Source organism: Ochlerotatus camptorhynchus, unplaced genomic scaffold (genome assembly GCF_037179485.1).
Source record: "Ochlerotatus camptorhynchus isolate MF236.1 unplaced genomic scaffold, CSIRO-AGI_Acam_v1.1 ptg000167l, whole genome shotgun sequence".
Classification (NCBI taxonomy): domain Eukaryota; kingdom Metazoa; phylum Arthropoda; class Insecta; order Diptera; family Culicidae; genus Ochlerotatus; species Ochlerotatus camptorhynchus.
Genome location: NW_027040657.1, coordinates 2,577,307 through 2,600,662, shown reverse-complemented (window position 1 = coordinate 2,600,662; position 23,356 = coordinate 2,577,307). Strand labels below are relative to the sequence as shown.

The 23,356-nt window shown below is 40.4% G+C and overlaps 1 protein-coding gene across 10 annotated transcripts in view; it reads right to left on the bottom strand.

The window, feature by feature from the left end:
* The window catches only part of LOC135701551 (stress-activated protein kinase JNK), a 303,139-nt gene that overhangs the window by 58,111 nt on the left and 221,672 nt on the right, over positions 1-23,356 (bottom strand). For 7 of the 10 annotated variants that reach the window (XM_065222389.1, XM_065222392.1, XM_065222397.1 and 4 more), the window contains one exon: positions 7,490-7,560. The exons of the other annotated variants lie outside the window; for them this stretch is intronic. The gene's annotated coding sequence lies outside the window, so the exon portion shown is untranslated. The remainder of the gene's footprint in view (positions 1-7,489; positions 7,561-23,356) is intronic. 10 annotated transcript variants of the gene reach the window in all.

Sequence of the window (23,356 nt, the reverse complement as noted above, 5' to 3'; positions counted from 1 at the left end):
GCACCATCCCGCCTGGGGTTCTACGGCATCGAATGCGCTTGGCCGCTACATCGCTGAAAAGACACTGACGGAGCATCTGATAATCCTGAATGACGGATCACACACGCGGGTGGATCCAGCAAACGGTTCGTTTTCTGCCATAGATCTTTCGATCTGTTCAGAGGTGCTAGCTCCCAGATTTATCTGGTGAACACTTCCGGATACCCACAGCAGCGACCACTTTCCAATCACCGTCTCTTCACCTGAATTCTCACAGATCGCCACGAAGCGAAGAAGATGGCTCTACGACCAAGCAGATTGGACATTGTTCGAACGACTGACTTCCAGCAGCATCAAACCGGATGACGAGATTGGCGTTGATGAGTTCGTAGATCGGATATTATCAGCAGCAACCGCTAGCATTCCTCGAACATCAGGACGAGTTGGTTCCAAATCGGTACCATGGTGGTGCCCGGAAGTGAAAACGACGATTAAGCAGCGTCGAAAACTTCTGAGAGCACTGAAGCGCAGCAGAATAGCAGGATCAGACACAACGGATGTTTTGAAGCAGTTCCTGGAAGCGAAGGCAGCGGCTAAGAAGGCAGTGAAGGAAGCTAAGGAACATTCGTGGAAGGACTTTGTCGGAAAAATATCACCTAGCAGCACAACGGCAGAAATGTGGCGGACGATGAACACCCTGAGAGGCAAACGACAATACAGCAAGGCGGTTATCAAGCGACCCGATGGCTACACGGAGAAAGTGGAAGAAATAGCAGAAGAACTGGCCGAGCACTACTGTGAGAGATCAGCGACCTCAAGCTATCCCCAACTGTTTCAAACAGCGAAGGAAAGAGCGGAACGGGATCGCGTGGATTTTCTTCCGGACAACGACGAGATATATAACGCGGACTTCACCCTGGATGAGCTTCTGTGGGCACTCGACAAAGGACGTAGTGTCTCTACAGGTCCTGACTCGGTAGGGTATCCGATGATCCGACGTCTGCCTGTATCCGTCAAAATCGCGCTGTTGCAGCTTCTAAACAGAATCTGGCGTAGTGGCGTTTACCCTATCAGCTGGCGAACCGGAATAATAGTGCCAATTCCGAAGCCAAACTGTTCTGAATCTGGACCTGCTGCTTTCCGACCTATCACTTTGACCAACTGCATCGCAAAGGTGTTCGAACGTATCGTGAACCGCAGATTGACGACTGAGTTGGAGTCGAATGGACGACTGGATAAGAGGCAGCACGCCTTTAGAGCTGGAAGAGGCGTCGACACATACTTGGCGGAGTTGGATAGGTCATTGCCAAATCGGGACGAACACTGCTTGATTGCATCGCTTGATTTGTCGAAAGCGTACGACACCACTTGGCGGTACGGTATCTTGCGTACTCTGCGTAAGTGGCAGATGGGTGGGCGCATTTTCAACGTACTGAACAGTTTCCTCACCGACAGATCTTTCCGGGTGAACGTGGAAGAACATTTATCGGATGAAATGCCATTGGAGAACGGAGTCCCCCAAGGATCAGTGTTGTCTGTCACGTTATTCCTTATAGCGATGCAGCCGATTTTCAGAGTGGTGCCGCATACTGTTGCCGTGCTTCTCTATGCGGACGATATTTTGCTGGTGGTACGGAGGAGTAAGGAGCGTCCTCTGTATAGAGATCTACAGGCTGCAGTGAAAGCTGTCGACAAATGGGCGAAAAGCGTCGGCTTCACAATTTCCGCGACAAAATCAAACATTTTCTACGGCAGTCCCAACGCCCGTCGAGAACCCAGCAACGATATATTCATCGACCGTACAGCTGTACCGAGGACGAATCAACTGAAAGTTGTTGGCGTCAACCTTGACCGGTCGCTGTCCTTCAAACACCATTGCAAGGTAGTCAAAAACACGTGCGACTCTAGACTGCGGATCTTGAAGATGATCGGGGCTAAACTTCCGCGAGGGCAACGCGATTCTCTGTTGGGTATTGGATCAGCAATCGTCACGTCGCGACTTATCTACGGTATCGGGCGCGTCAGTAGAGCGAAGGATTCGGTGGTGCAGACTCTTGCACCCATCTACAACCGGATGGTCCGGTTCGCCTCAGGGGCGTACGTCACCAGTCCGATTCCAGCGATTATGGCTGAAGCAGGCACTTTGCCATTCGATTTAATGATTATGCAAGCCATAATTCGTGCTGCAATTCGTTTGATGGAGAAGGATTCCAGGAATATCGATCTTCCAGTTGTGGAACGAGCGTCCGATCGCCTGGCGACGATTGATGTAGAGCTTCCAAACATCGCTGTACGAACACGTCTAGCCAACCGAGAGTGGTATGAACCCAAGCCGCATATTGTTTGGGATGTGAAACGGAAGGTGAAAGCTGGGGACCCCCCGAATACAGTGCATCCCATCGTGCAGGAGTTGTTGGCTAACCGGTTTAGCCATGCTTTGGCTATTTATACGGATGGTTCTAAATGCGAAAACATAGTTGGAGCAGGTGTATTTAGTAGCAGCATTCAGCAAGCAATAGGTCTTCCGTCACAATGTAGCGTTTTTTCGGCGGAGGCCTTTGCAATCAAGTCGGCCGTCATCGCTGCAAGAGCATCAACCGAATGTGTTATAATTCTGTCTGATTCGGCCAGCTGTCTTTCGGCCATAGAGAGTGGTAGATCGCAGCATCCGTGGATCCAGGAAATCGAGCGCTTACTACGTGGACGGCCGATCCACCTTTGTTGGATCCCTGGTCATGCCGGAATTCGCGGTAACGAAGAAGCAGACCGTCTAGCCAGTGAAGCACGAAACAGTCCACCAATCAACGTTGCCGTACCAAGAATTGATTCCATCAAGAACATGAACCAAGTCTTTCGTCAGCTATGGGAAGCACGTTGGGCACAATTGACAGATGTGAAGCTGAAGGAGGTCAAAAGGGAAACGAAGAAGTGGATCGATCAGTACAGCTCTGCCGATCAACGCATACTCACTCGTCTGCGCATTGGTCATACAAGGGTTACGCATGAATTTTTGCTGAAGAAAACAGCTCCGCCAGCATGTGAATGCTGTGGGACCGTTGTTGACGTTCGCCACATTATTCTGCACTGCAGAAAATTTGAAGCGGCCAGGACGAAATACGGAATCGATTCCACAAGCCTTTTTACGGCGTTACGCAACGACGATGATTATGAGAAGCGGTTGCTGAAGTTTCTGCATGAAACCAAACTTTATCGGAAGCTTTGAAAGGCGAAGATAGAATGGACAGGGAAATGCAGGATATAGGAAGAAAACGAAGCGGAGGATGAAGAACAAGCAAGCGATGCAGAAGAAAAATGAAGTCTGAATGGAAGAAGATGTCGGACAGGAAATGGAAGAAGATGCAGTGGAAGAATGTTACCGATGAATGTTGGAAGCAAATGAGTTCATGAAGAAGATGCTGAATGGAAATCGAAGAAGATAAAGTGAAAAAGGATGAAGATGAAGCAGAAAACGAAAGTACTACAGAAGACATGAATGATTATGAAGATGCAGAAGAATGAAGATAAATATGAAGTGCAAGGAAGGAACGGAGAAATCGAAAAATAATGTCGAAAAGATATATGGAAGATCATGAAGAATGAAGATGGTGAATATATATATAGAAGAAGTAAAGAAGAAATTTATGGAGAAGAAGTGTAAACCATGAGATGAGCATGCAGACGATGAACCAGGAAACGAGCAAACGATAAGAAAGCTAAGTGAATTTTGAATTGTATCGTAAACACTAACACTCACCCTCACATCACTCTGAACACACCCACACACTGTTTACACAAAAATCAATTGAACTGACATGAATGCATCCGCAGGATGTAAAATGTCAATAATAAACAACAACAACGTCTGTTATGACCCTCGTAAGTGTCAGTCTCTGAGCACATAATTTTACCAGAATTTTTCAAAGTGTATAAATCTGTTGAAATTCTGAGCCTAAACGTGTTTGCTGAACCACTTCTACGTACCGAAGAGTGAAGGAATGTTATTTCTCCATATAGAGGAAATGGCTCTAATATATTTATTTATTTATTGTTTATCAGTCAACAGGTAAAATGTTTACCCTAATGACACTTGTTCTACAACTAAATACAAAACTAACGAATAACATAAATTAGCATAAAACTCGTTTAAAACTACGCTTATTTGTTTCTCGTGACACGTTGAAATCGTACACATAATAACACCAGTTGAATACACGGGACATGCTTCGCAAAGGTTCGTATAAGCCATATTTAGTTCTTGCCGGAGGGATGGTGAATAACGAGTGCGACCGAAGATTGCGACGACGTGTGTTGATGTCCAAAAGACTAAGAAGCGTAGGACTGTCAAGAAGAACAGTTACAAAGTGAATTCCGTGTCTGCTATCTGCTTCTCCCTTCCAGATGTGATCCATTGATCAAATTTGTAGAATATCTCATTCTAAGTAGGCTGTGGACCTTTGATATATTGGGAAAAAGTGTCAAAAAAGTTAAAACAAACAACTATTTCGAAAAAAAAACATGTTCTGTAGAATGCTAACTAATGATGTCAAAAGATAGCCTTCATATATGTCAACAACTTTGTCGAAGACACCAAACCTGAAAGATGCAAGCGTGGAGCGCTACGATTTTTATTCGATATACCATTCTTTGCCAGTGTGTCCTGGTTAGAAACTTGTTTTACCATTTTCCCTTGCTAAGCCCATGATCTTCAGTATAAAAGACACTATCCTCAGCGCCCATGTTTTCTTCTTGATGTGATGTGATTTGGACCCTTACTTTTTATGACTTGATAATAGTGACAAGATTCGGGTAGTGACCACCGCGCCGTTCTTCATTTCTATATTGTATATTTCAAATCAAAAATATTGTTTATGTTCATAGATTTCACATAATCCTTTTCCCTTTGTCCTTCTCCTTTTCCTTCCCCTCTTCTCTTTTCAGAAGATGAGTAATGGCGCTATACCCAGAAGTAATAAAATGCTAGGACAAGAGTGAGTGCTCATGTCCCAACCGTCAGAATAAAATGGAGCATCACTTAACCTTTCTAGCTTTGATGCTTCCAACGACCAACCAATCATATAATTACCAAAATCGGAACGTACGGTACGAGATGTCCACGTTTCTTCCTTTTATTGGATTCTGAAGCATCGTGTTTAAATCTTCGATTTAAACAGGCCCGATGTTTGCTGAATCATCTTGCCCCTTAAATGCTGCACAGTAGGCCTGGTCGTTTTGATATGTGTGACGCATCTTCGATGTGTAACATATATCAAATAGACAAGAAAAATGATATAGGTATATATATATATCATTACATACCATGATGCTTTCAAGAACTGGCTGTGTTGGTGTTGGATTAGATGAGATATGATTTGGACCCTTAAAGCGATGAAGCTATCTTCTTTAACGATATTCTTCAGCTAAAGTTTTTGGCACACAAGTTGTCTTGATGCAATATACTTTTGATACTTTGATACAGGCTACACACATCCATCACGAAACCCGCATTCGGCCCACGAGCCGCACGTTGGAGAGCCCTGCTCTAGAGGACCTCATACTCCTTCTCCTTTTAGTTCTCGCTCGATGCTACATTGGTTCCAGTATTTCAATATAACGCGCTCTGAAAATAAAAGGGCTTGAAACCCCCTGGTAGAGGTCTTAATAAGCTTGAGATAGTCCACATTGAAGGAACAACTCCACCGATTTCAAAATAATTATTTAGAGCTGTCTTTTAGAACTAGCCTAAAGGCTTATGGATAAATCAATAAAAGTATTAGTCCAGTTCAAGATTTTCATGTTCAAGTTCAGAGATATTCAAGGGTGAAACTAGATACATGCAAGGATAAGTTCAGTGAGCTTCAGAGTCTAGTCGAGTCAAGTAGAGTCACACAATCTATGCAGTAATGTAAGTGTCACTTTTGCAGTTGCGTAGCTACACAAATAGTTGAGGAGGGATATTCCTGCAAATTTTTGGATGAAGAAACGTTGCACCGCTCCATAGAAATGACTCTCTTTCAAAGGTCAAAGCGTCTTTTTAAATCCACACCCATCGCCATCAACACTCAACAAACTCAATTTCCCACTGTGAGAAGTGCCCTCCCCGTCAAGCCGAAGCCAAGCATGCCGTACCATCTCCACGTGGGGTTTCGATTTCGGACGACTCGATGGCCCCTGGTACAGGAAGACATCCTGCTGTATCAAATCGGTCCCAACAGTCTCCAAGCTACTGATGGATACAATGTAGAGGTGAGCACGGGTGACTGGCGGTAATTGGATTGCATTTTGTGCTTTGGTACCAATCTGGCGAGAAAACAGCGGTCGTCACCATCGGTATGAGTGAGTTGAAAAATATTGTCCAGGGCAATTCAACTCGACGGGGTGCCACTAGAGATGGAGCTTGTTTTTTTTTCACAGTGCTGCGCTTTATCCTTCGAAAAGACAGATGGTGTAAATTTCTTCACTCCATACTTTCTAGTGGAATCCAAGCCATTCGGAGAGCAAGTGCACCTTGGTTGAAAAACGATAATTTAATTCCGAGCTGGATTATGCGATGGGAAAGCGCTTCAGGACGGTCAAACGACCTATAAATATAACTTTCCGATAGCTGTAAGACCATCCTCGGTAAGGGTGATCGGTATGCTTCAGAATGGTGCATTTTCTGTCCAATTTTCAAGGCAATCCAAAAAGTAGCTTTGCAGAATTTAGTTGGCTTTCGGGCATCGTGACCTAACCGGGACTGCTTTCGTTGGCCTTATGCCAAGTAAGACAATGTATGTCGCGCTAAAAGAGCGAGTACCAATTGCGACGTATTCTGACGAATGGCAAATAGATTCTGATTGCAATCGAAGATATTCAACCAGCATTGGTTTATAAGAAAAAATCTACTTTTAAAATGACATCACAGGACGATTGACTATGCCATGGACTACGGTGTCCAATTGCCAATTTAGAGGTCATAAAAAGTTTCCATCAAACCGGACAACAAATGAACACGTAGGGCCAAGCTTCATTTGTCACCGGAGCGGCCTTGACTGGCTGGACATATTTGGCACCATGCCGGAAGGAGACACACCATCATTATAATCACCGTAAACGTGTAAGGCGAAAAGTTGGTCGTCGCTTTCCCCCTTCAGAAGACAATGATAATCAGAACAAAAAGTATCTCCCAAATCCCACAGGACGAGTTCTGCGTCGTGTGATTTCTGGCGGAAAACGAGAAAAATTCGGGCGAAATACGCTCAAAGCACACATGTGAGTTCTTTGGAGTCCAACATAAGCCATCAGGCAGCCGGGAAAGGAGGAGAAGGAATTATGATCGCGATGAATAATGGATAACGATAAATCTTCATGAAAAAATATGAGATGAAACTTTATTGTCATTCAGCTGGGTGGATTCTTTCACATTCGGCTTGGTTGGCTGCTTTTTTCCCCCGTTTGCAGTGGTGTTCTATGATACTGGCATCTATTTTTTTTTCTGTTGGGTCGCTAGTTTCGGAGAATTTACGATACTCACCATAATGCAGAGGATTCCATTCTACTGGGGAAGTGATGATAGTTTTATGATTGTTGGGATAATTGTTGCACCTGAAATGAAAACGTGAAAGGCGGATGATGAGTTGGAGCCTTGAATTGGGTCTAGTTTGGAAATTATCATTTATAATTGCTCGTTAAAGCTAATGGTGTTTGATGAATAAATCATCGTTCAAGTGCTTCAGGTTTAGCTAGTCAATACAATTTGAATCTTGTTTAATCTATAGAAAAAATAAACAAATTCTTTATCGTAAAAGCTGGTATAGTAGCTTCTAAATTGCCAACTAATGAAGATACAGCACCATCCTACCCACATGCAATCAGTACTATTTAGGTGAACCCATTCTTTCATCAAGAGAGCACATCAATATTAATTAAGACACCACAAAGCTTGTACTTCCCAAATTGCGGTTAACCACATATTTCAATCTGCAAGAATGAGGCCAGCCCTTGTGCATACATTGGATTCAGTCCGGGCATGGCCCATAATAGGAGTCATCGCATCGTTCGCAAAAAAAAAACAATTTCCAAGCAAGCACGCATCCTCCCATTTCTAACGAATGTGGTAATCCGTCACTGGTCCAAACGTAGAAGTCACGTATGAGGACGAAAATTTCCGAAACAGTGTTTTAGTCATGTTGTGCTAAAGGGTGTCTTCAGTTAAATTGCATCACTTAGAAGTACTCGCCAAATATAAGTTTCTCAACCGATTGTCATGAAATTACGCTTGGTTTGCGTATAAGGTTTTGTACAACGGTTGAATCGACAGTTTTACTGCTTTCAACCATGATTTCAACGTTTTTCCTCCGTAGTGACAACGGATGCTTACGTAGTTCGTGCTTCATTATAGCCCAGTATCTTTCGATCGAACGCAACTCCGGTGTGTTTGGGGAATTGAGATCCTTCGGCACCAAATTGACCCCATTTGTCTTGTACCACTCCAGAACGTCCTTGGAGTAGTGACAAGAGGTTAGATCCAGCCAAAACATTGTAGGAACGTTGTATGATTTGAGAAACGGATGCAGTCGTTTCTTCAGGCACTCATTCATTTAGACTTGGCCATTTAAGGTTGTAGTTGTTACGAAAAGCTTGCTTCCGCACGAACAAATCGCCTGCCAAATCATGAATTTCTATGGGAACTTCGACACTTACTGTTTTCTGGGAGACTCTGAAACATTTAACTTGTCTTTCACAATCACATACTGGTTTCCCGGAATTTGTTTGAATTCAAATGCAGTTTTTTCAAGAAATCCCGAACGGAATAGTTGGGTTTGCATTCGAAGGCAGCAACCACTCGCTTGTGATCTTCAACGCTTTTCTCCGAAACGTTTTATGACACGAGGAACAGTAGATTGTTGGATTCCCAACATCTTTCCAATGGCTCGGTGCGAAAGATCACATGGGTTGTTGTCGATTCTATTTTCAAAACTACTGGAAATTCCACAATGAAACTCGCGCAATGTAAACAATACACGCTGAGGCAATCTCACCCAAAAATTCATTTAAATTAATACAAAGGGGAAAATGATACAGCTTTTTTAAAGTGATACAATTTAACAATGGACACCCTTTATCGGTGGTGTATTGTCGATTATTTATCTTGTCTTTAGTTTGCATTGATAAATTGGCCAAACCAATAATTGATCAACCAGAAACATTTACAAATTACCATAAGCGTTTTTTTCAATAGGACAGAGCACTACTTCGTCATAATCGCCTATTTCCGTTCTTTCGTGAAAAACATAAAATATCAGGAGGAACTTCTTAGAAGCCCTGGGTACTTTTATTTGTTCTTGGCGTCTATCGTTTCTTCTGGAAACTTTAACTGGGAACTTCTAAGAATCAAAAATCTTGGATGCTCTGAAATCTGTCAAGAAGTTCTGCAATCTTCAAATTGTGACATGTTCAAATACGTTTTTGGATGTTTTCGGCATTCTAAGGAAGTTCAGAAATTCATCAAGGGGATGATATTAGGATTTACTAGTAGACATTGTTGAACATTCCTACGTTCTGAGAACTTTCAGTACAAAGTTTGGGAAACTACTATGCAGGAGTTCTGAATGGTTTCAAGCTTAATTGATTTGTAATCAGGTCCTGGTAATTCTTCCAAAATTTGAGCTCATTGAGTGCGAAATGCACTGGCCTTTGAAGTATGTATGGGAATTGATATGGGAAAAGTGCCGGTCTGCGGAAAAGTTTGCACGTCAGGATAATTAGGAAAATGACATTCTTCTGAAATGCTCCATAAACTTCTGACATGCTCCGTAAAATCTTGTCCAAAAAAATACTTCAATTACGTTAAAACTAAATTAAAATCCGACAATTTTCCATCAAAAATGCATTTTAATGAAACGTTTGGTGACAACGCAGCAGATATCTGCAATCTATTTGCTACTTCCTCCCAAGAAATTTACACCTCTTTTTCAGAAGATGATCGTGTTCGTGATTATTTTAGTGATATACAAGTTATTATGGTAACTTTGAACAATTTGGATACTTCCAAGGGATCTGGACCAGACGGTATTCCACCAGTATTTATGAAGAGCCTGGCACTGTAACTTACAGCTCCATTATTCTGGTTTTTCAATATGTCACTAGATTCTAGAATCTTCCCAAAAATATGGAAAATTTCTACTTGGAAAAGCAAAGTTCGGTCATATCTCACGCTTACTCGTCTTTGTATGGAGGAACATTATTTCATTTTCAGAGGAAATTTTTATAAACAAACTGAAGCGCTCCTATGGGCAATCCGCTTTCTCCATTTTTATGTGAATTGTTCATGGCTAACCTAGAAAAATACTCTGGAGGATAGGAATTTGTTGCCCAAATGTTGGTATAGGTACGTGGAGGACATTTTTAGCATTGGAAAGATTTATCAAAAAACTTTGGAGGCCATAAGCAACGTTCACAAGGACATCAAATTTACTCACGAAGAAGAGAGAGACGGCAAACTCCCCTTCTTAGATCTTCATCATCATCAGGGAAACGTCTTCATTCAATTTCGAAATCTATAGGAAACCAACAAACACAAAGAGAGTAATACCAAGCACTTCAAACCATTCCCATCAACACAAAATGGCCGCTTTTCACCACATGGTTCACAGGATGCAAACTCTTTCTCTTAGCGATACAGGCAAATCAAAGGAAATAGCTCACATTTTTGAAATCGCTAGACTTAATGGGTATCAAGAAAAAACAATTCAAGCAGTAATCGATAAAATAACAAGGGATCATTTTAGGCGTACTTACACCAGTAACTGAGGGTTTAAAACGGGTAGCGGTGAATTTCGACAAAAACATTACCAAACTAAAGTTTAGAAGTTTTGGCCTAGATTTAGTATTCAGCTGCAGGACAAATCAGCTGAAGTCACTGTTAGGATCAACAAAAGATTCAATAAATATCTTAGGGAAAACCGGAGTCTACAAAATCTCTTGTCCAGATTGCAATAAAATCTACATTGGTCAAACGAAAAGGACTTTGGAAACAAGTTTTAAGGAACACATCGCAGACGTAAAAAAGGCTAACAAAGAGATGGATAAAGGACTTCATTATGAATTTAAATCCAAGGTTGCAGAACATATCGTTACAAAGAGGCATAATTTGACAAACGATAACATTAATATCCTGCGGACTGTATCTTCGCCTTGGAAACTAGACGTAGCTGAAAGTTTAGAAATATTTAAACATAATCCATCAACATTGCTTAATAGAGATCAAGGAAACGGATACTCGAGACTCGTTAGCATGCTACCTAAAACAACACATCGTAGCATGTATCTACCTGCTGGAGATTGAATTTAGGTACCTGTTTAGGTAAATTTTGACATGGCAGTGCATACCTACTGATTTTTAGTACCTATTGATTAGTATAGCTCGTAGATGAAAGATGGATTCTTCAGGGATTTAGGAGTTATAGTTGATTCAAAACTAGCATTCACTGATCATTATAATACAATTATCAACAAAGCAAATAACATGCTTGGCTTTATCAGATGATTCAGTTTCAACTTTCATGACCCGTATACAATAAAATCACTGTACATTTCATTTGAAAGGTTAATACTTGAATATTGCAGCATAGTTTGGTCCCCTTTTTCATTCACGCATGAGGAACGATTAGAATCAGTGCAAAAGCAATTCTTATTATTTGCTCTTCGTAAATTAGGTTGGACAAGATTTTCTCTTCTATCTTATGAAGCACGCTGCATGCTCAGCAACATTCAAACATTGAAAACGCGTCGTGAATTTGCAATGGTTTCGTTTTTGAGTGATATAGTATCGCAACGGATTGACTCAGTAGAACTGTTATCAAAGCTTAATTTTTACATACCTTGTCGGCAACTGCGAATTCGAAATATATTTACTACAAATGTTTATCGCATAAATTATGCCAAATTTGGTCCACTAAATCAAATTATGACTGCTTACAATAAACATAGTGAAACTATTGATTTTGTAATGACAAAAACCACATTAAAGCAGTACTTTAATTTAATTTTTAATATTAACACATGACTTGTAAAAATGGTCTACATCTGATTTACGACAATAAATAAATAAATAAATAAAACTGTCCAGCAAGCAACATTGCACAGTGGTTAAGGAATGCAATCTAGCGGAAGGAATTCAATGACTCCAAAACGAGTCATTTTAGTGATTTTTTGTCTCGGGCATTTTTTGTCTGGTCAAAATATAATTGCACTAAACTTGTACTAAACTGCTGATCCAAATTTTTTTTTTAAATAAGTCATTCTGGAAAGTTGTTGTCTTCTAACAAGTTGTTTATTAGTCAAAAAAATAAAACTCTTATTAAAATGCCTAAATCGCAGCGGCCTTGGTTTTCAAGCTATTGATTTTTTTTAGTTTAAACGAAAAAAAAAATCGATAATTTACACTTTGTGTTTTTTTATCATTTAAAGTAGTAGTTTTTAAAAATATAAAGTAATTACACAAAACTTAAAACTTTTTCGAAAATCTCTTCCTGGTTTGACGCTACCTTTCAAAGATATTGATCAAAAACAATACATTTGACCCATCTTTCAAAAATCATATCTACGTAATCGCACAAAATCGCGCCCAGAATTTTCAGGCCAGATAGCTTTCTATATTGGATGTACCTATGTAGAAGAAATGGTTGGTCGAAACTCCTTGGAGCTTTTGATCTGTGGAAAATTTTGTGAAATTCAAGTTCATTTCAGGTCTGGGGTTCATCAGATGGCTTCGAAACATCATCTGTTGGTTCTCTGTGTAATTGCAGCTGATCTGGTAATAACAGAGTAGCATCCGTGGGCGGTCAATAATGCTAATGCTAATGCTGGGGTTCATCAGATGGCTTCGCTCGCATTTCTGCGGTAGAACTGCTCACAAATCCAGAACATTTCTCACCTCGTCAAGTGTACCTCAAGGAAGTCATCTTGGACCGCTTATCTTCATATTATTCATCAACGATCTGTGCTCACTCCTCCACTCCGATAAACTAATGCATACTGATGACTTGAAGCTATTTCGAGTTATTTCATCCGCCTTCATGACTTGCGTCGGCTCGAGAATTGGTGTCATTTGAACAGTATGGAAGCGAATGCCGGCGAGTGTAAAATCATCAGCTTCTGCAGGACTCGCTTGTCACTGTGCTTTGATTGTCAGCTTGACTCAAACACAGCAGAATGAGTTACGTCTATCAAAGACCTTGGTGTCTCGTTGATAGAAAGCTATGGTTTGTTGAACACATCTCTGCTACTACAGCGAAATCATTCGCAGTGCTAGGTTTTATTCAGCGTACTGCTGCTGATGTGATGATATTTACACACTGAAAGTGTTGTTCTTCTCTCTCTCGTTCGGAGCATTTTGGATTATACTGTCCAAGTTTGGGCACCCGGAGTGATCATATTGAGGTGGTTCAGAAAAAAAATATTCGCTAAGTTCTAAGACGTCTCCCGTGGAATGACCCGCAACAAATTCCCCCCTACGTGGATAGATGCCAACTCATCGAAATGAACACTCTATCATGGAGAAGGGCTTTGTTCAATTGGCTGTTTGTTTTTGATATTCTCTTTGGCAATACTGATTGTCCAGACCTGCTGAGTAGGATTAACTTCAATGTTCCGGCAAGAAGGCTTCATGTCCAACCATCACTGTGGCTCCCAAGGCATCGCACCAACTACGGTCAGAACAACTCGTTGGACCGTTGTTGCAATAGCTTCAATGATGTGTACTCCCTTTATGACCCTGGTCAGCCTAAAATGATGTTTAAATCGTGATTTTGTAACTTTTAATTAGTTTATCAACGGTCTGTATAGTTTTTACTGAAGATTAGAAACAAATACAATAGTTCTTCCATTAAATAGAAATATCGAACTTGCTCCAAAGATCCCGTGAACTACCCCTAATGGATTTCGTGCTATGTATTTCATCTGAAAGCCGTGTCAGCGTTTCCAGAACTTCTTTGGACATTTCCAAAAAGTTTTATAAACTTTCATCAGATATCTCAATGATATCTCTAAAAATCTCTTAGATTTCTCCCAAAAATTCCATTAGCTTTACTAATGAGTTTCATGAACCCCCTTCCATGAACTCATCTTATAAGGAATAATATCCGACTGTACTCCGTTTAGTTGAAAAATTTGATCTAGCGCTTGCTTCATCTACGGTTTCAACGCAGTCACCATTCAACATCGTATGGTTCTGAATTCCATGCTCGACCTGTCCTCTTAGCAACTCGGTCTATGATTAGGAAATCTCTCGGTTTGTGCATTACTATAGATTATAAGCTACCACCGTGCGTTCCTTAATAGAGCAGTTCAGCTCACTAGAAAGTGCATCTATTGTTAACTTGGTTTGAAAAAAATAGAAGGATTTATGCCTATCGCAGAAGAGGCTTGAAAGGAGCTTCATTCCAATGAACTTTCCTTCTCAAGGAAAATAATTGAATAAATAATAATTTAATTTAATAAGTCATGTGTGTAGAGTAGGTATATCAGTTATGGCACTATCCCATATACTCATCCTAGTAAACTCTATAACTAGTTCAGGCCATAACTGGTACATTTTTTAAGTAGTGACATAGCACCATCCGCACCAGTCCTGTAGACTTCCCTCAGCAGTCCTTCTTCTTCTTCTTCTTCTTCTTCTTCTTCGCATTTCAAGCTTATTGCATATCGCATATTAGCTTAGTGCGTGCTCTCAACTTAGTGTTCTAGATGCACTTCCACAGTTATTAATTGAGTGCTTTCGATGCCTGTACCATTTTTCATTGGTATAATTGTGTGGCAAGTCCAATCATACTTCTATGCCCAGGGAAGTCGAGAAATTTTCCAACCCGAAAAATTCCTAGACCGGACCGGGAATTGAACCCAGCCACCGCCAGCATGGTCTTGCTTTGTAGCTGCGCCTTTACCGGCTGAGCTAAGGGAGTCCTGTGGACTTTTTTTTAAGTAGTTCTGATGACATTCTTTAGAAATACAGCAAACTGGAGCACTGTGACCTTTTCATAGAAGTACTGTAAACTCAAGTAACACAAATTTATAGAATAATGTTGAGTAAACTGCTGTACAACCAAAACCAGTCCTACAAAGGTTATATACACTGTAATATAATATGTGTGTTGATTGGGAACAATGAATTATCGGCTCCGTAAAGCTAACACGATTGAGTCTTCCAAATAAACAAACTGTATAATAATGAGTGTTGATTGGGAACTTCCTTCAGAAGACTTGTGGACGTCCGCCAAATGTATGTGAACATTTGTTGGAAAATCAGTTAACTTTCCCTAGAGTAAAAAAAAAACAGCAAAAAAGGTGATCTTCCGTTAGCGGCGCCGGTGGTGTAGTGGTAAGCGTGATTACCTCTCACCTCAGCAGGCCTGGGTTCAATCCCAGTCGGCGCCGCCGGGATGTTCTGAGGCATAACATCTCTGATCACGCCTTCCTTCGGAAGGGAAGTAAAGCCGTTGGTCCCCGGCTCATGAGTTGATGGGTTTGATAGGTAGTGTCCAAGTGTGGCAGCACGGAAAACAAATCAAGAAAAAAAAAATTATCTTCCAATGGGGTTGACACTGATGAAGACTGCATATTCGAAATACATATCTGTTATGGATACAACAAATAATTACGTGGAATTAATTGGAACATAACCTTTTCTGCTATTTTCGACCATTCTTCTAACAGCGCAATTTCATTACTTCATTTTCCTAGAGTATATTCATAGGCTCATACAAATAAAGTAATTAATAAAACAAAATTTCCTATGGTCCCGAAAATTTCCCTCAGAAGTGCTCAAGTAGTTTCAGTTCTGTAAATTTCCCTCAGAAGCCTTTTGGATGACCCTAGAGCTCTGTGGCCATTTCCAGAAATTTCCCAGAAGACTTTTGTAGTTCCCTGAGTAATCTTTTGGATATCTCGCATAAATTGCTTCCATACAAAGTTATTTCGATACATGCAGTGCTACCAGAATGGGTTGAATAGCAGTGATGGATAAATTCACAAACTTATGCAACACTGGCCGTTCGCAAATTGATGAGTTTCAAAATTGTTTCAAACTACTCGACAGTTCTTAAATTTGAATATATCAGAAATTAAACTGTAACATGATCAGCGCAACGCACAGTTTTATTTTTTTTTCATCCCTACATGTGTGTGTGTGTGTGTGTGTGTGTGTGTGTGTGTGTGTGTGTGTGTGTGTGTGTGTGTGTGTGTGTGTGTGTGTGTGTGAGAGTGTGTGTGTGTGCAAATTTTGTTTCCTTCGATGATTGTAGCACGACTATGAACCTGATAGTCTTTGAAATAATTTCTGAGCAACCTGGTATCATAAGAGAATATCTGAGAGACGTGATTTGTATTATTCGACAGTAGAAGATCTTCAGAATAATTTATCCACCAGAAGCATTCAAAAAATATCCAGAAGTTTTTAAAATTTTCTGATCACCTGAATTCTTTGACAGTTTGGCATCTTCACAATAGTACCTAAACAACCTGAAGATTTGGAAAAATATCCTGAGTACTTAATGGAGATCTCTAATCACATGAAGGATTAAGAAATATTTTCTAAGTCGCTTAGTATATGAGAAAATATCTTAGGGATGTGATTTGGATTGTTGATTATTTATGGTGATGGCCTTTGAAACATTTTCTGAGGAACCTGGTATCGTGAGTGAATATCTGAGAGGCCTGATTTTGGTGGACAGTTAAAGATATTCAGAATAATACTTGATCAAGCTGAAAACTTGAAAAAATATCATTAGAAGTTTTTGCGGATATCACCTGGTATCATGAGAGAATATCTGGGAGATGTGATTTGAATTGTTGGACAGTTTGAAAGAATCTAGGTATCTTATCAACATGAAGTCTTGAAAAAGTATCCAGAGGACTTTATGAAAATCTAAATATGCATGGTCTTTTGGAATAATTTCTGAGCTGCCTAGTATCATATGAGATAATATCTGGGAGATGTGATTTGAACTGTTGTATAGTTGGATATTTTCAGAATTATACCCGATGAATTTGAAGTCTTGAAAAAGTAACCTAAGGTTATCAAGAGGATCGCTGATGGTCTCCGGAATAATTTATTAGAAGGTTGGTATCATGAAAGAGCATCTAATAAACGTGATTTCAATTGATGGATAGTTGACCATCTTTTGAATAATAAATAATCAACCTGAAGTCTTGAAAAAATATGAATAGGACTGTATGAAGACAAACCAGCCCAGGGCTAAAAGTCTCCTTAATAAAGATAATAATAATAAAAAATAGAATTTCATGGAGATATTAGAACACCTGAAAATCATTGGAATCATTTCTGAGCAGGCTGGTATCATATGAGAAAAAATCTGTTTGATGTAAAAGGCGCAAGTGCTTCGTGCAATTCTGTAATGTTCTATAATAGAACTTCTATGATGTTACCCGGTCTTTTATAAAATACCTCACACTTCTATGAATTGACCTGATCTTCAATGATTTTCCCTGAAACCTTTTTAAAATATAAGTTCCATAAAGTTTACTTCTCTCTATGAAGTTCTCCGATTTTAATTTGTGAAGCTCTTCGTATTTTTATGAAGTTCTCTGAACTTTTATGAAATATCCCCAGACTTCTCAGAAGTTCTCAAAACTTCTGTAAAGTTCTCTCGACATTTACGAAAAACAACTATAAATACATCCAAAGGAATTTGAAACTGAATTCCATTCGTGTTCCAAACCTGATCAGAAATAAAAACAATAATAGTCGAGCAGTTACAAACTGCTACTCAGCATTGTGAGGGGTGAATTTCTGTTCTAGTTTCAAATTGAAACAGTCCATATTAAATACAACAGCATTGCGAACGGCCTAAACGCCAAAGAGTAATGGTCACTACCCATCTAAAATTAGCCAAAATTGATCGAAATAACATTTCCCGAAACTGTGGTTGGAAAAAATGCTGCTGTTAAAAAAAGATTAACACTCCAGCGTAAACAAGTTTGGAAAGTAATTGAATATTGTTTCAAGCTTCGGTGCGAGTGCAATTCATTCGGCATGCTACAAGTGTATCCAGTACATCCTTGCTCTCATGCTCTTGCTTTCGATACATGAATGCCATCTATGAACAGTAGTATTTGGACCTGATGAATGGTAAACAAATTGAAATTATTGATCTATTTTTGTCTATACTTGATTGTGGACAAAGCGAGCAATCAATGGATGCTTCATTCAAAATTTGTTAATCAAATCTATTCGCAGAGAAAAATTTCCGACTACCAAGAAATGGGCTCCATTCATGTTTCTTAAGCAACGCGAAAAACTTTTCCCACCGACGGGAGACATTTCAATTGGCTGTTTTCAGTTCTACAGAAATCAGCAGGCACCTCCTGCCAGCTATTTAAGGACCTGACCAGCTCCAGGCCTAATAGGATAAATAAAATAAAAATTTAACACTCGACCTTCTCCGATTTGTATGAAACTTGAAACTGTTATGCAAATCGGTGAAGGTCGAGTTTGTCCGATTCGTTATTTGGCGTGGAACTGCTCAGCTGAGTTTCAAGCACATACTTTGAAAAGTCCGGAAGATTTGCTTCATCAAACATCTCCTGAGGCATTTGATGGAACAATTATTTCATAATGGATACCCAAGGAAGCAGAATGTGGAATTTCTATTCCTATTTTAGAGATATCCTTGTTCAAGGAAAGCAAAGCCATCGCCTCCTCAGATTGGGCAACTCGGAAATTTTATGAAAATAGAAAAAAATAAATAAATAAACATTGTAAATCCAGCGAAACGGCTGAGGCAAATTTTAGACTACACTTTACAGCTAAATTAACGTTTATGGAGCGAAAAGCTATACAAAGTTATCTTTCTACTATGCTAAGCATTTAGGATGGGAAACTTTTTTCATTCAGCAAGCGGAAAGTATAAGTAATTAGATCGTTTTGGATTGTAGACAAGGACCGTTGGCAAACATGGAGGGAAGGTTTCAACAACTTTTTGCGCTTCTGATTGAGGGTCGATTGAATTTTTTGAACGAGAAAAAAAAAAACGATTGATTTTCGCCGTAGCAAAAATCGTAAATCCTGCAGCGTTTGATTTCGGCCATTCGCTGACTAAGGGGGGAGGAGGGCACCAGCATTAAAGCCACGATGATTGAATTTCCCAATGAGGTAATTAAAAAGAATAAATGCTTCATTACGCGGAAATGATAGGCGCGGAATTTTTTTGTAGGTTTCGCATAATTAATGCGCATGTATGTCGAAATGAAAGCAGAAAAACTACCGTGCGATACAGGTAAATTGGATACAGACCGGAGATGTCCTCTGAAGTGGGACTGGTTGCAGGTGATAAACTGTATTATGCTTCATTTAAATTAAAATTGAATAAATATTCGCAGTTTATTGGGTTGAAGGGGAATCAGGAAGCTGTCAAGAATTGCGATTGCAAAATGTATCATATTGTAGGAAAATGGGAATTGATGTCAGCGATGAGTTGTTTTTCGTGTAATGTTAAATGGAAATTGATTAAAAATCAGTAGCAGTTTTTGATGTTCTCATTAATTGGAAATTGTGTATTGAGTTAATTGAAACGTACTCAATAATCATTTAGGTGTCTATTCACATGACTGTCCACTATGGTAAAGAATCGATAATTAAGTTGATTAAAATTAAATAGTCCTTCTTGTCCTTCTGCAAATTTTTTAGTTCAAATTGTATCCAATCCAAGAATTTATCTTTTTAATAATGATGTGGTAACAGACCATCATTCCACAAAAATGTAGTTAATACGATGTCAAGCAACTTTGTTCAAGACAATATTTGTCTAGGTCCTCATTCGACCGCGTTAGAGCAGTTCATCAGTTGTACGTTAGGGTGGTCCTAATAAAATATTATTTTTCTTTCATTTTCAAATGACTTGTAAGCAAATACAGTATTATTGTTCCGTTTTAAGCAACACACTTTTCGTTTTTCAGTTTTTCAAATGCCAAAAACTGAACCGAGAAGCAGAGGAATAATTTTCAACTCGGCAACACAAAGGCTTTCGAGGAAATGGCGTTCGGTGAAATGGCATTCGGCCAAATTTTCCATGGTAATTTTTTTTTCGCCCCTCCCTAGCTCGAAACCTGGCTACGCCCTTGATTTTCAAGATGGATGTTTAAGGTAAGACCACTGAAAAAGCGCATACTTTTTATAGAATATTAGAATAGATTTCCAAAAAGAGGGCAGATAAAAGCGGGTCATTACAAACTTAGAAATTATTACCGACTCAACAGCTTAACGTTCGGTAAAGCTTTTACTCTCATTCCAAAAGCTGTTTGACTAAATTTTAATTTCAATGAAATTCAATTGATTGAAACATTCGAGTCTTGCCATTGTGTTAAAAATTTCCTTGCTTTGAAGCCTAAAGGCACCCCAAGCTGTGCCGAATGTTTTAACGGTGCCAAACGCTGTTCCGAAGCGTGCCAATCAGGTATCCCATGAGTTTGGCAACACTGAAGTTTTAGTTACTTTTATGATTGTTAGTTTGTGATTGTGCAACAAAATGAAGCGTGATGAATTGATGTATTCAACCTACAGTACTGGACAAAATATATCATACGATCAACCCAAAAAAGTACATTATATCATATTTTTGCTATTTTGCACGCAACTTCAGCAGAATATTCTGAAAAGTTCAAGTATTTCTCATGGTGCATTCAATTAGCTGAATGAAAATTGTTATAATATTCTGCTATGTTTGTACCAAATTTAAATAAATATATGCTTACTTTTGTGCTTGGACAAAATAAATCATACACTCCTAAGATTTTATTTTTTAGCCATTGAATAAAAACAAAATCTGAAGATTTGGCATCACGGCGTAATATTTGACAGTTCTTGTTCCGAGAAGCGTGCGCATCGCACCATTGTGTTTTATTTGCGTCATTTGAAAAGTGAAAAGTATGGCGAACAATAACATCTCTAATCTACGACTTGGACATCTAAACGTATGAGGACTTGAAAGCCACATCGACGAGCTCAAACTACTGCTTCACAGGACGGAATACCACTTCTTCGCAGTCACGGAAACGAAACTGAAATCCTCTGCACCTGTTGGACCAGTCCGTGTACCAGCTTACAACTTCGTGAAACATTCATTACCATCCAACAGAGGCCGTGGAAGCAAATCTTGTGGAGGAATCGGGATTTACGTGTTCAAAGGTCTCAAATCTACATACGATCCAGACGTGTTTCTAGCGCAAAGGTTCGAGTATCTCGTCGTTAAGGTAAAAATCAACGATCTCAACATTGGAATCGTCACCATCTACAATCCCTCCGTTTCGAACCCGCATTTTGCACGAGAGTACGAGAAGCTTCTTTTCGATGTCCAGGATTTCGCCTTCGACCGAATCTTCGTTGCCGGAGACTTTAACATCAACGTCACTGCTCAACAGTCATCAGGAAATCTGAGATCGCTCATCCGTATTCACGATGCCTTCCACCTTACCATCCTACCAACACCACCCACAACAATAGCAGAAAGAAGTTCAACGACAATCGATCTACTCATCATAGACAGTCCTGAATCTATACGTACAGCTAAGACAAAATCCTCGAGCCTCTCAGATCATGAGATCATCTTCTTGATCTCCGACGTTAAAGTTAGAAAAGCAGCACCTCAGCGTATTATGGTCAGAAATTTCCGTAATGTTGATGTTGTTGCACTTCAGGCAGACTTCCAAACAATGGACTTCAGAGAGGCACTCAACACCGACGACGTTAACACTAAAGCACAGACAATAACAACCAAACTGCAAAACCTAATGGACAGACATGCTCCTGAACGTGAAATTGTTGTAAAAGATGCACGTACGCCATAGATTACAACAGAAATTGAAAGGGCGATTGCCGTGAGAGACCTAGCACAGACCTAGCGAAATCCCAACAGGAGAAGGAACGACAATCAGTGGAACGACTTCGTACGAAAACGCAGTAAGGCAGCATCGTTGATCTCAGCAGCAAAGAAGCGATACGGGGAAACGCATTTTGCACATAACCTCCTTGCAAAAAAGCTTTGGAGCAACCTCCGGCGTGAGGGTGTGCATAACAACGCCAAGAAGAACGTTGCCGCTGAACATGCTGATCCTGATGAGATGAACCGTTTCTTCTGCGAGGGACATCGACTGCTTGTGACTGACAATAGAGCAGAAGTTGAACCGGCGCACCGTACCGCTACGGACCGTGGTGGGATGCAGTTCGAATTCCGAAGGACTACAGCCAACGAAGTGTCACGCAAGATTATGGAAGTTCAAACCAATGCTGCAGGTTCAGATGGAATCCCTATCTCATTCGTTAAGATGTTGGTCCCGTTTGTACTGCCTGTACTGGTTCACCTGTACAATGCGGTGATTGATGCCAGATCGTTCCCTGCCGTCTGGAAAAAAGGTCTCATCACGCCCATACCAAAGGTAACAAATCCGACTGAACCTAAACACTTTCGGCCAATGAGTGTTCTCCCTGCCATCTCCAAGATTCTCGAGAAGATCCTGCTCGACCAAATTGTTGGGCACGTGGAAGCGGACGATCGCAGGTTGCTTGCATCGAACCAATCAGGATACAGAAAGGGCCATAGCACAACAACAGCTTTGGCAAAAGTGACGCACGATATCTATGACCATTTCGACAACGAGCAGTGTACAGTTATGGTTCTGGTTGACTTTTCGTTAGCCTTCAACTGTGTTAATCATCGCAAATTACAGAGAAAACTTCGAGAGGAATTTTCTTTCACCGACAATACATGCGACCTTATATCTTCTTTCCTCGATCATCGCACCCAGGCGGTACGGATAGGAAATGTGATGTCCTCCCAGAAGTGATAGATGGTACACCCCAGGGCTCGTGCTTGAGCGCTTTGCTATTTAGCCTCTACATCAATAGCCTTCTCCGTGGACTGAGATGCAGTTATCAGCTCTAGGATGATGACCTACAGATCTACATTTCTGGTGCCATCCAAAACGTAGACCAACTCGTCGAAGCCATAAACAACGATCTGGAAAGCATAGAGCGATGGGCCAGGCAGAACTCTCTTTTCCCCAACCCGAAGAAGACGCAAGCAATTATTTTTTGCAAAGAAGGAGCGGTAGCACCAACCACTAACATCGTTTTCTGCGGAGAACACATTATTTTGTCTGACAACGTAGTGAATCTTGGTCTAAGGATGGATCGCAACCTGAACTGGAATGGACATGTGAACGACATAACGGCCAAAGTTTTTGGAACGTTGCGGACACTCCGAAGATTCGCTCCAGTTTTGTCAGTTCAAACCCGAATAAAGCTGGTGCAAGCAGTGGTCGTGCCGTTTTTCACCTACTGTGACGTCACTTACTATCCTGGACTGTCATCAGCGCTCCGTGATCAACT